Source organism: Ranitomeya imitator, chromosome 8 (genome assembly GCF_032444005.1).
Source record: "Ranitomeya imitator isolate aRanImi1 chromosome 8, aRanImi1.pri, whole genome shotgun sequence".
In the NCBI taxonomy this organism is placed as follows: domain Eukaryota; kingdom Metazoa; phylum Chordata; class Amphibia; order Anura; family Dendrobatidae; genus Ranitomeya; species Ranitomeya imitator.
The window spans coordinates 179,012,408-179,026,380 of record NC_091289.1 but is presented as its reverse complement, the minus strand read 5'-3'; positions in this window follow the sequence as shown (position 1 = coordinate 179,026,380).

The window sequence follows — 13,973 nt, the reverse complement described above, 5'->3', positions numbered from 1 at the left end:
GCTGGTGCAGTCATTGTGTACATACATTAATTTACTGATCCTGAGATACATCCTGTATTATACTCCAGAGCTGCACTCACTATTCTGCTGGTGCAGTCACTGTGTACATACATTAATTTACTGATCCTGAGATACATATTGTATTCTACTCCAGAGCTGCACTCACTATTCTGCTGGTGCAGTCACTGTGTACATACATTACTTTACTGATCCTGAGATACATCCTGTATTATACTCCAGAGCTGCACTCGCTATTCTGCTGGTGCAGTCACTGTATACATACATTATGTTACTCATCCGGTATTCTACCCCAGAGCTGCACTCACTATTCTGCTGGTGCAGTCACTGTGTACATATATTACATATCCTGTACTGATCCTGAGTTACATCATATATTCTACTCCAGAGCTGCACTCGTGATTCTGCTGGAGCAGTCACCGTGTACATACATTACATTACTCATCCTGTACTGATCCTGAATTACATCCTGCATTATACCCCAGAGCTGCACTCACTATTCTGCTGGCGCAGTCACTGTGTACATACATTACTGATCCTGAGTTACATCCTGTATTATACTCCAGAGGTGCCCTCACTATTCTGCTGGTGCAGTTACTGTGTACATACATTACGTTACTCATCCTGCACTGATCCGGAGTTACATCCTGTATTATACCCCAGAGCTGCACTCGCTATTCTGCTGGTGCAGTCACCGAGTACATACATTACTCATTCGGTATTATACCCCAAGGCTGCACTCACTATTCTGCTGGTGCAGTCACTGTGTACATACATTAATTTACTGATCCTGAGATACATATTGTATTCTACTCCAGAGCTGCACTCACTATTCTGCTGGTGCAGTCACTGTGTACATACATTACTTTACTGATCCTGAGATACATCCTGTATTATACTCCAGAGCTGCACTCGCTATTCTGCTGGTGCAGTCACTGTATACATACATTATGTTACTCATCCGGTATTCTACCCCAGAGCTGCACTCACTATTCTGCTGGTGCAGTCACTGTGTACATACATCACATTACTAATCCTGAGATACATCTTGTATTATACTCCAGAGCTGCACTCACTATTCTGCTGGTGCAGTCACTGTGTACATACATTACATTACTGATCCTGAGATACATCCTGTATTATACTCCAGAGCTGCACTCACTATTCTGCTTGTGTAGCCACTGTGTACATACATTACTGATCCTGAGTTACCTCCTGTATTATACTCCAGAGCTGCACACACTATTCTGCTGGTGCAGTCACTGTGTACATACATTACGCTACTCATCCTGTACTGATCCGGAGTTACATCCTGTATTATACCTCAGAGCTGCACTCACTATTCTGCTGGTGCAGTCACTGTGTACATACATTACATTACTGATCCTGAGTTACATCCTGTATTATACTCTAGAGCTGCACTCACTATTCTGCTGGTGCAGTCACTGTGTACATACATTACATTACTGATCCTGAGTTACATCTTGTATTATACTCCAGAGCTGCACTCACTATTCTGCTGGTGCAATCACTGTGTACATACATTACATTACTGATCCTGAGTTACATTCTGTATTATACTCCAGAGCTGCACTCACTATTCTGCTGGTGCAGTCACTGTATACATACATTATGTTACTCATCCGGTATTCTACTCCAGAGCTGCACTCACTATTCTGCTGGTGCAGTCACTGTATACATACATTATGTTACTCATCCGGTATTCTACTCCAGAGCTGCACTCACTATTCTGCTGGTGCAGTCACTGTGTACATACATTACATATACTGTACTGATCCTGAGTTACATCATATATTCTACTCCAGAGCTGCACTCGCTATTCTGCTGGTGCAGTCACCGTGTACATACATTACATTACTCATCCTGTACTGATCCTGAATTACATCCTGCATTATACCCCAGAGCTGCACTCACTATTCTGCTGGCGCAGTCACTGTGTACATACATTACATTACTGATCCTGAGATACATTCTGTATTATACTCCAGAGCTGCCCTCACTATTCTGCTGGTGCAGTTACTGTGTACATACATTACGTTACTCATCCTGCACTGATCCGGAGTTACATCCTGTATTATACCCCAGAGCTGCACTCGCTATTCTGCTGGTGCAGTCACCGAGTACATACATTACTCATTCGGTATTATACCCCAAAGCTGCACTCACTATTCTGCTGGTGCAGTCACTGTGTACATACATTACTTTACTGATCCTGAGATACATCCTGTATTATACTCCAGAGCTGCACTCACTATTCTGCTGGTGCTGTCACTGTGTACATACATTACATTACTGATCCTGAGTTACATCCTGTATTATACCCCAGAGCTGCCCTCACTATTCTGCTGGTGCAGTCACTGTATACATACATTATGTTACTCATCCGGTATACTCCAGAGCTGCACTCACTATTCTGCTGGTGCAGTCACTGTGTACATACATTACATATACTGTACTGATCCTGAGTTACATCATATATTCTACTCCAGAGCTGCACTCGCTATTCTGCTGGTGCAGTCACCGAGTACATACAATACTCATTCGGTATTATACCCCAGAGCTGCACTCACTATTCTGCTGGCGCAGTCACTGTGTACATACATTACATTACTGATCCTGAGATACATTCTGTATTATACTCCAGAGCTGCCCTCACTATTCTGCTGGTGCAGTTACTGTGTACATACATTACGTTACTCATCCTGCACTGATCCGGAGTTACATCCTGTATTATACCCCAGAGCTGCCCTCCCTATTCTGCTGGTGCAGTCACTGTATACATACATTATGTTACTCATCTGGTATTCTACTCCAGAGCTGCACTCACTATTCTGCTGGTGCAGTCACTGTGTACATACATTACATATACTGTACTGATCCTGAGTTACATCATATATTCTACTCCAGAGCTGCACTCGCTATTCTGCTGGTGCAGTCACCGAGTACATACATTACTCATTCGGTATTATACCCCAAAGCTGCACTCACTATTCTGCTGGTGCAGTCATTGTGTACATACATTAATTTACTGATCCTGAGATACATCCTGTATTATACTCCAGAGCTGCACTCACTATTCTGCTGGTGCAGTCACTGTGTACATACATTAATTTACTGATCCTGAGATACATCTTGTATTCTACTCCAGAGCTGCACTCACTATTCTGCTGGTGCAGTCACTGTGTACATACATTACTTTACTGATCCTGAGATACATCCTGTATTATACTCCAGAGCTGCACTCGCTATTCTGCTGGTGCAGTCACTGTGTACATACATTACATATCCTGTACTGATCCTGAGTTACATCATATATTCTACTCCAGAGCTGCACTCGCTATTCTGCTGGTGCAGTCACCGTGTACATACATTACATTACTCATCCTGTACTGATCCTGAATTACATCCTGCATTATACCCCAGAGCTGCACTCACTATTCTGCTGGCGCAGTCACTGTGTACATACATTACATTACTGATCCTGAGATACATTCTGTATTATACTCCAGAGCTGCCCTCACTATTCTGCTGGTGCAGTTACTGTGTACATACATTACGTTACTCATCCTGCACTGATCCGGAGTTACATCCTGTATTATACCCCAGAGCTGCACTCGCTATTCTGCTGGTGCAGTCACCGAGTACATACATTACTCATTCGATATTATACCCCAAAGCTGCACTCACTATTCTGCTGGTGCAGTCACTGTGTACATACATCACTTTACTGATCCTGAGATACATCCTGTATTATACCCCAGAGCTGCACTCGCTATTCTGCTGGTGCAGTCACTGTATACATACATTATGTTACTCATCCGGTATTCTACCCCAGAGCTGCACTCACTATTCTGCTGGTGCAATCACTGTGTACATACATTACATTACTGATCCTGAGATACATCCTGTATTATACTCCAGAGCTGCACTCACTATTCTGCTTGTGTAGCCACTGTGTACATACATTACTGATCCTGAGTTACCTCCTGTATTATACTCCAGAGCTGCACACACTATTCTGCTGGTGCAGTCACTGTGTACATACATTACGCTACTCATCCTGTACTGATCCGGAGTTACATCCTGTATTATACCTCAGAGCTGCACTCACTATTCTGCTGGTGCAGTCACTGTGTACATACATTACATTACTGATCCTGAGTTACATCCTGTATTATACTCCAGAGCTGCACTCACTATTCTGCTGGTGCAGTCACTGTGTACATACATTACATTACTGATCCTGAGTTACATCTTGTATTATACTCCAGAGCTGCACTCACTATTCTGCTGGTGCAATCACTGTGTACATACATTACATTACTGGTCCTGAGTTACATTCTGTATTATACTCCAGAGCTGCACTCACTATTCTGCTGGTGCAGTCACTGTGTACATACATTACACAAACTATTGCCGCACAGATTTCCCACACCTGCTTAAAACTTTTGCACAGTGCTATAGCTCTATCCCTGAAGATCCTGCCCTGTGCAATCATAAAACTACATGGAGACAGGTCTGTGTCTGACATCTACTGACCATCAATGGTATTGCAGCTATTCTGTTTCACTGTAGTTTAGTTTGGGGTCACTTACAGGGGACCCTACCCACAAAACACAGCAGATAGTCACCAACTTATTAACACATTTTTTTTAGCGAGTTTTGTGATCCAAGATGATGATTCACATAAATCGGCCCTACCACATCCAACATATGCATGACATGGAAAGACTACAACAGCAGTAATATCCAGACAGTGATTGGTATAGTTATCCAAGAAGAACTAAGCCCTTATTGATCTTCTGCTGCCCCCTGATGGTGAAAACTGGGTAATACATTGTAAAATAAAAATCGAGAAATTCTATGATGTGAGTGCAGCTCTGAACTACTGTACCAGGGATGGGATCACAGTCAAAGGAGCTCTAACACCAGGTTTCTGCTTCCTCATGAGAGCAGCATAATATAGAAACGGAGACCTTGATTCCAGTGATGTGTTACTTAGTAGGATGATTGCTGTAGTTTTCATAAAATACATTTTATTTAATCAATATTTATTACTATAGCATCATTTATTCCATGTCACTTTACATTTGAAAAACGGGTATAGATAAAAACGCAGGCAATCTTAGACAAGGTTAGTCAGCGACTGGTCCAGGATAGAAGATCCTGCCCACGAAGGCTCACAATCTACAAGGGATGGGTGAGAATACAGTAGGTGAGGATAGAGCTGGTCGTGCAGCGGTTTGGTCGATCGGTGGTTACTGCAGGTTGTAGGCTTGTCGGAAGAGGTGGGTCTTCAGGTTCTTTTTGAAGGTTTCGATGGTAGGTGAGAGTCTGATATGTTGTGGTAGAGGGTTCCAGAGTAGGGGTGATGCGCGAGAGAAATCTTGTATGTGCATGATTGTGGGAAGAGGAGATAAGAGGGGAGTAGAGAAGGAGATCTTGTGAGGATCGGAGGTTGCGTGTAGGTAAGTACCGGGAGATGAGGTCACAGATGTATGGAGGAGACAGGTTGTGGATGGCTTTGTACGTCATGGTTAGGCTTTTGTACTGGAGTCTCTGGGTAATGGGGAGCCAGTGAAGGGATTGACAGAGGGGAGAAGCTGGGGAATAGCGGGGGGACAGGTGGATTAGCCCGGCAGCTGAGTTTAGAATAGATTGGAGGAGGGGTGCGAGAGTGTTCGAGTGGAGGCCACAGAGCAGGAGGTTGCAGTAGTCAAGGCGGGAGATGATGAGGGCATGGACTAGGGTCTTTGCAGATTCTTGGTTTAGGAATGTACGGATCCGTGAAATATTTTTGAGTTGAAAGCGGCAGGAAGTGGAAAGGGCTTGGATATGTGGTTTGAAGGAGATCAGTGTTGAGGATTACCCCGAGGCAGCGAGCTTGTGGGACTGGGGAGAGTGGGCAGCCGTTTACTGTAATGGATAGGTTCGTTGGGGGGGGGGGGGGTCGCGTGAGATGGGGGAAAGATGATGAATTCTGTTTTGTCCATGTTAAGTTTCAGAAATCTAGCGGAGAAGAAGAATGAAATAGTGGACAGACATTGAGGGATTCTGGTTAGAAGGGAGGTGATATCTGGTCCAGAGATGTAGATCTGTGTGTCATCAGCATAGAGGTGATACTGAAAACTGTGAGATTCTATGAGCTGTCCCAGGCCAAAGGTGTAAATGGAGAAGAGCAGGGGCCCTAGAACTGAACCTTGTGGGACTCCGACAGATAGGGGGCGAGGTGAGGAGGTGGTGTGTGAGTGGGAGACGCTGAATGTCCGGTCTGTTAGGTATGAAGAGATCCAGGATAGGGCCAAGTCTGTGATGCCAAGAGATGAGAGGGTCTATAGTAATAGGGAATGGTCCACTGTGTCAAAGGCAGAGGACAGGTCCAGGAGGAGGAGGACATAGTGTAGAAGGTAGAGGACAGGTCCAGGAGGAGGAGGACAGAGTAGTGTAGAAGGCAGAGGACAAGTCCAGGAGGAGGAAGACAGTAGTGTAGAAGGCAGAGGACAGGTCCAGGAGGAGGAGGACAGAGTAGTGGAGAAGGCAGAGGAAAGTCCAGGAGGAGGACCGAGTAGTGTAGAAGGCAGAGGACAGGTCCAGGAGGAGGAGGACTGAGTAGTGTAGAAGGCAGAGGACAGGTGCAGGAGGAGGAGGACAGAGTAGTGTAGAAGGCAGAGGACAGGTGCAGGAGGAGGAGGACAGAGTAGTGTAGAAGGCAGAGGAAAGTCCAGGAGGAGGACCGAGTAGTGTAGAAGGCAGAGGACAGGTCCAGGAGGAGGAGGACAGAGTATTGTAGAAGGCAGAGGACAGATCCAGGAGGAGGAGGACTGAGTAGTGTAGAAGGTAGAGGACAGGTCCGGGAGGAGGAGGACAGAGTAGTGTAGAAGGCAGAGGACAGTCCGGGAGGAGGACAGAGTAGTGTAGAAGGCAGAGGACAGGTCCAGGAGGACAGAGTAGTGTAGAAGGCAGAGGACAGGTCCAGGAGGAGGAGGACAGAGTAGTATAGAAGGCAGAGGACAGGTCCAGGAGGAGGAGGAGGACAGAGTAGTGTAGAAGGCAGAGGACAGGTCTGGGAGGAGGAGGACAGAGTAGTGTAGCCTAAGTCTTTTATGGGGTAATGCTTGCTGTATTGCGGTATAATGATTAATTGGAGATGTGCTGGTTATACAGAGGTGTATGAGTTACACTGCTTATACTCATCTTTATGGGGTATTTTTTTGTATACTGGTTATTTAGGAGTGTACTGACCAGGTACGGCGAGAATGGTTACATAAAGATGTATGGGTTTTTATGGATTAATAAATGTATGGAGGCATAATGGTTATATGCTTAAAGAGACGTGTAGAAGTTATATGGAGGTGGTTATACTGGGTAAGAGTCATACTGGTTATATGGTGTTATAATTATTATATCCACTAAAACCAGTAACTGAGTGAGACTTGAGCTTTCCTACATTGCCAACATCAATGTTGATAAGAATACAGAAGGAATGCAGGTGTACACAGAAGACAGATCAGGATCATTTACTTACAAAGGCAGCACATTTTTTTTTCAGATGTTTACCAAAAGTAACAGCCTGGATTGAACATAAATAAACAATTTGTATTAGTAATAATGGCGGGCTGAAAAGTCATTATACAGCTTGCTGGCAATCTCCTCTGCAGCTCCTCCTCTCTTTCTCACAATGTGCCACAGCACACTTCCTCAGTGCTGGCCTCCGCATCTCGGTCACCCTTAACTATTACTACATAATTGTTTCCTTTCGGTCTCTGTGGCTCCAAACCGCTTTACTTGCAGGCATGAAGCTGCTCCAAGACTCCCTCTGGGGTGGCAACACCACACCTATTAGGCTACGTTCAGACTAGCGTTGCGCGCCGCTGCGTCGGCGACGCAACGCACGACGCACCCAAAAACGCGGCAAAACGCACGCAAAAACGCTGCGTTTTGCGACGCGTGCGTCGTTTTTTGCCGAAAATCGGACGCAAGAAAAATGCAACTTGCTGCGTTTTCTTGGTCCGACGCTAGCGGCAAAAAAGACGCAAGTGTTGCAAAACGCAACACACAAAAACGCATGCGTCCCCCATGTTAAACATAGGGGCGCATGACGCGTGCGTCGCCGCTGCGTCGCCCGACGCTAAGGCGACGCACACTAGCAGAACGCTAGTGTGAACGTAGCCTTATTGGCTAATTTTATTCTTACTGGTGGATTCCCTGTGCTCTTATACTGTGTGTGGTGGCAAACATCACCCTCTCTCTAGTCTTCTCATTAGTTAGGTTGCCTCACCTTGTATAAACTACATTGACAGCAATGCAAACTGGAGCTTTTTGCACGCTCCTGTGTCGCCCGGAGCTTGCGCATCATATATAGTGAATGCTACTCACCCCCACCTGCTTGTTAGCACTAGTGCAGGCATTTCTCTGTTACTGACCAATCTCTATGCGATTGTGACCTATACTGATGTCACCATTACTCGCATCACATTTCTTGTAGACTTGTCGCACATCGTTAGCAACTCGATTGTAATATTCACATAGTAAATGGCAGCAATGAACATAAACATTATTACGGCATTGCTGGTTGTGCCTAAACTAAACAGGGGACAAAACCATCTAGCAATAGTACACGGCAATAAGCAATATCCCAGCTCTGGACAGTTCAGAACATAAGAGGGATTCAGGTGCCATTCCATTGTCCTTAATTTTTGTAATGGGTGACACACTTATTTTTTACTTTTCTGTACATTCTTCTTGACTTTTAAAGGTTAATCGCTATATGATCTTAGTGCGTAATCATGCCAAAAAATTCATCAGCTATTAAGCATGGGAATAATGTCTACAAATATCGGCAAGACTTTATATCTGCAGGTTATCATTTCCTTGGTATTTCAATCCCCTGTATGTAAATAACATTGCATCAGGGCTGTTTTTTTTGCAGGAAATGTTATTCTAGGCCTGCACTTCCCAGCTGTGTCCAGCAGGTGTCACCAAACTTACTGTAGTACATTACTGGAGACCACCCCCTCTAATAGTTTATTGTCCATTCCTTGGCATAGGAACAGCTGGGCCTGAGTCACTGCATTCCACACATGGGGGGGGGGGGGGTAAAAGTCTAACCAGGGATTTCCCTTCCTCACACCATAATACTATATGGCCTGCCAACAGTGTCAGGATTGCCCCTCACCCATAGACCTTTGAACCGAGCTCCTGCAGTTACTGCCTTATATACTTGGCTACCAGATGCTCTCATACAAGAACTCAGTGCTAATTAACCTTTAAAATTCCTGCCCTGCAGCTAAAGCCCATATTATAACAGCAGGGGACACCCCCTGATTTATTTGCGTGGAGTCTCTTACATGCACAAACCATATTTTTTCAGAAAGTATTTGCATTTTAATTTTATTTTTAAAAGGACTGCAGTTTGTACCATAACCTGAAGGTGGAGCTATTCATGGGGCTTTTTTAAGCAGCATAAAAAGCTGCATGTGTGATTCCAGCCTCAGAATCTATGACAAGGCATCTCGGCAGGGGCGTAATAACAGTGGGTGCAAGGGTTATGTATATATATATTCGGCCCCCATATGGAAGAAGCCTGGTACGCGAAACGGCGCTGTCGGGGTAACGGCACGGGCGTAGCATTTGCACCACCTAAGCATATCATGTAAGTTTACCGTTATTTTGGCTCTAACAACTATGATAGATATTTAGCATACCACTCTAGCTGGCTTAAGATCTCATAGGCTTAGTTATGCATTGTTTCACTCCATAGAGTGATCAGGTTTGTTCAATTTGAAACCGATTGATCCTCTGATACTTCATACTATCGGTGCATTTTCAAATAGCCCCTTCTTTGTCGGCTTTTCACGACTATATCTATTTATCCCTTGTTTTATATTTTTTGCATTTTTTGCTGTAAAATCATATGGTGCCTATATCAGTATAGGACTACAGCAGTGTTGCTTTCCATCATATTTTGGGATATAGAGGGTCGGAATTATACTATCATTTCTTTTCTGTATATTAGGTGCAATGAAATATTCATGTTATTACTGCCTGCCCTTTTGCCGTATGTTTTTAAACTAGATTCCTTTTGCTTTGTTTGAATCTGTTGCTATTTACATGTTGTATAATTCTTGTAATAAATTACGTACATTTTTATTTCTCTTGTGGATTCCTCTCTTTTTTCTCCTTGTTTTGATAGAGAAAAGTGTTTATATATATATATATATATATATATATACACACACATATATACACACAATTATCACTGGAACCCATAAGATTGAAGTTATGCTTCTGCATATCATAAAATCCATGACACATAAAAATCTCAGTCCGGTAAACTGTCTGAACAGGGGGCATTAAGTTATATGGCAGCAATAAACCATTATATTGCTGGAGCTGCCACATTCCTTGCACAGGGTAAAGGCCTCTATGTGAAGGTTCATCACTATATACACATCATATCAGAGGCTAAACTTTTTATTTCCTATTTTCTCATTATTTTCAAAGTCTCTGCCAGTAGGCAGTGAATGGAAACATCCTCAATGACATCCAGAAACTGAAAATATGCACATAGATCCTACTAACTGAAAAACAGCCTTGTGAAAGTAACCCTGACACATGCGATAGATGTGTTTTTTAATTGCTTTTTATTACCTAGTGTAAATGCCGCTTTTCTCCTGAATCCGGCGTTGTCTTTCTTTTGTTCCTGCTCTTCTCGGTTCCCGAGATACGGCCCCTTCTTCAATGTATATAAGTCTTATTTTGTTAGCCAAGTGGGTTTGATCCGCTAGAACACGCCCATAGAGAAGAGTTGAGGACTACACCCACTTGGATAAAAATACTAGATTTATATACAGAGAAAAGAGGACAATATCTCAGGAATGGAGAGGCGGAGGAACAAGAGAAAAACAACGCCGGATTCAGGAGAACAGCGGCATTTACACCAGGTTAAAAAATAAATTAATTAAATACTTATAACAAGTGACGGGTCTCCTCTTTAAGAATAAATATTAGCACTCTGGTCACATTGGGAGATATCTGACAGGGACAAGTAGATATTTTGCCTAAAAATATCTTGACTGGGGGAAACGAAAGCTTCATGTCTGTTGGGAAGCAGGCACAGGTGCAGACAGCGCCCTCCGTCCGGGGGTCCCTCACTCCCCACCAGCTGTCTGGAGGTCACAGGGCCCTGCATCTGATTGTCACCTGCTTGTCTGGTTGGAGGGATGAAGCCCCCCACAACAAGGCCGACACGTGCTCAATGAATATTTATCCACCAGACACCAGACCTCCGATACTGGAACAAAACCGTGCAGCAATTTCATTATAAAAGAACCTATTCTAGCACACCCCCCGCCCCGACAGACACGGCTGGAGGCCGGTAAGACTCCCTATGGGGTAGATTTGCATGAAAGCAAAATGACATATCCAGAAATTACTGAATGGAAAAGGGAACCAAAAAACGATATTGCAAGAACAAGTAAATTCTCGGCTGGTTCCATTGACAGTCTCATTAAGGACTGGGTAATATTTAGATTTTTTTGCATTTTCATTTTTTCCTCACCTTCTTGCAAATTCCATAACTTTTGTTTTATTTTTACGTCGCCGTTAGACATACGAGATCTTGTTTTTTGCTGGTCCAGTTGTAGTTTTGAATGAGGCCATTCACTTTTGCCATGTCATCTAGTAAAAAAATTTGTTTTTTCTTCGGTGATACCAAACATATATAGATTTAATATTGTTTTACTAGTTACAGAGAACGTGTCACATTATATATGGGGTTAATCTGCAGGTTAACAGATTTCCGAACCTGCTTGGTGCTTTTTTTTTTTTTCATTTTTGTCCCCATTGTGTGGGACAAATATATTGCGATTTTATTAGTTTCTCCAATTTAAACTATATTATATATTTTTTTTTATAATTTATTTTCTACATGTATTATTATTTTTATGTCATTTTATTATTTTTAGATTTTTTATTCATCCCCTTAGGGAACTAGAATCTGTAACTGCTTGATCGCCTGTACGTTATACCCCCCAATTTTGTGATATGGCAGGGTACAGTGACACCTGTGCTGTATGGAGCGGGCGCAGCTCCTGAGCCATACAAGCAGTGCGCTATGTTGGAGGATGAGGAGAAGACGCCATTGCTCCCCTGCCAGGAGGAGTGTAGCAGTTGCCCACAACAGTGAATCAGATCACATCTTTTATTTCTGTTTTCAACTGTCTGACAAAAATGACAAATTAAATCTGATTTGGGTTATATAAATCCAAGGCAACCAATGAGATCACTGCTTTCATTTCCTAAAACCTATACTAGAAAAATATAAAAGGAATCTAATTGGTTCGAAGGGCTCTATGAGAACCAATCAGGTCACTGCTTTTGTTTGCCATCCTGCACTGGGAAAATAACACATAGAATCTTATTGGTTGCTAACAACCAATTAGATCACTACTTTCATTTCCTACTCTGCATGAAAAAAATGTCAATAATCTGGTTGCTATGGGCAACTTATCTAGGGTTTGTTTCCACGGTTATGTTTGAGGTTGGATTAAATGAATCTTTGATCATAGGGAGTTATTATGACTTCTCCCATCAGTAAATAAACCCTAATGGGACCCAGCGTCCTCGTAGTATGTGTGAAGGTGATGAGTAATAACGCCGGCTATTTCTAGCCGTGTTTGGTTTATTCTTAGCCGGGGCCATTTCCTCTGCTCCATCGCCGACCTCCCCAGGGAGGATCCACGTCTTGTCTTACATTACAAACGTGACATTGAGAGAATAATAACATGGCGGCAAGATCTGTGGTGAAAAATGTAGAACTGAATTAATATGAGTGGTTATCTCGGAGCAATCCGCCATCAGAGAAAGTTTAGCTTTCACCAGCACTGGAAACCTGCAAAGGGTGGAGGGCAAGATGGAGTCACTCAAGTATCAGGAGCTCCTAGGAGAAAACATCTGTGAGGAACCGGAAGTTTGGGCATCATTGGACCTTCCAACAGGATAATGACCCCAATCATACCTCAAAGACCACCAAGGCTTGGTTTAAAAATATGTCCCAGAAGGTTCCGAAGTGGTCGTCACAGTCACCCGAGTAGAACCCGAAAGAAAATCTTTGGTGGATTTTGAAGAAGGCGAATGCAGCAAATGCAAGCATATTAGTAAACTGGAGGACAGCGCTCATTAGGCATGGGCCAAAATTGCACAAAAGAAGCCGGTGTCTAACTATGCATCATGTCTGCAGCAGGTTATTACAGCTAGAGAGCCTCTACCAAGTACTAAAGACACTTGTGATAAGGGGGCTAATAATTCTGTCATGAGGTTATCGCTCATGAGGCATGGGCCAAGATTGCTCAGAAATGCCACAAGAAGCCAGTATCTGCCTATGCATCATGTCTGCAGCAGGTTATAGGTTGTGAATTCTGTGATCAAGCTCCCTCCTGTGGTCACGAGTGGTACTGCGGCTTCTGAGTTTCCTTCCTGAGGTGATGAGGTTAAGTCGTTAGGTGCTGCTCTATTTAACTCCACCTAGTGCTTTGATCCTGGCCTCCAGTCAATGTTCTAGTATTGGTCTTGCTTCCTCCTGGATCGTTCCTGTGGCCTGTCTGCTCAGCATAAGCTAAGTTCTGCTTGTGTTACTTTTGTTGCTTATTTTCTGTCCAGCTTGCTTTTTTGGGTTTGCTTGCTTGCTGGAAGCTCTGAGACGCAGAGGGAGCACCTCCGTACCGTTAGTCGGTGCGGAGGGTCTTTTTGCCCCTCTGCGTGGTTGTTTGTAAGTTTTTGTGTGGACCGCAAAGCTATCTTTCCTATCCTCGGTCTATTCAGTAAGTCGGGCCTCACTTTGCTAAATCTATTTAATCTCTGTGTTTGTATTTTCCTCTTACTCACAGTCATTATATGTGGGGGGCTGCCTTTTCCTTTGGGGAATTTCTCTGAGG